At 42.6% G+C, this 263-nt stretch overlaps 1 protein-coding gene across 1 annotated transcript in view; it reads left to right on the plus strand.

The window, feature by feature from the left end:
- Positions 1 to 6: 6 nt before the first annotated feature.
- LOC112137860 (F-BAR and double SH3 domains protein 2) overlaps positions 7 to 263 on the plus strand; it is a 10,711-nt gene continuing 10,454 nt past the window's right edge. Inside the window, exons 1-2 of the mRNA XM_024260392.1 lie at positions 7 to 69; positions 178 to 223. The gene's annotated coding sequence lies outside the window, so the exon portion shown is untranslated. The remainder of the gene's footprint in view (positions 70 to 177; positions 224 to 263) is intronic.

The raw sequence follows: 263 nt of genomic DNA on the forward strand, positions 1-263 counted from the left end.
GTTTTCAGAGCAGCTCAGCAAACTGCAGACCAAACATCATCAGGACACAGAGCTGCTGGAGGAGATCAGGTAAATAGGATTTTCCGTTTCCCAAAAAGAGCAGGGGAAACTAAAAATAAAAGAAGGTGTAGAGTTACAGATTTTGATAATTTGGTTGTTTTTTTGTCTGTTCCAAAGGTCCTTCAGTAAACAAAGAGCAGCCATCGAGAAGGAGTACGGTCAGGTGAGTCTGCACTGGCTATTTTAGTTCTGGGTTACTGGCA

Source organism: Oryzias melastigma, linkage group LG10 (genome assembly GCF_002922805.2).
Source record: "Oryzias melastigma strain HK-1 linkage group LG10, ASM292280v2, whole genome shotgun sequence".
Classification (NCBI taxonomy): domain Eukaryota; kingdom Metazoa; phylum Chordata; class Actinopteri; order Beloniformes; family Adrianichthyidae; genus Oryzias; species Oryzias melastigma.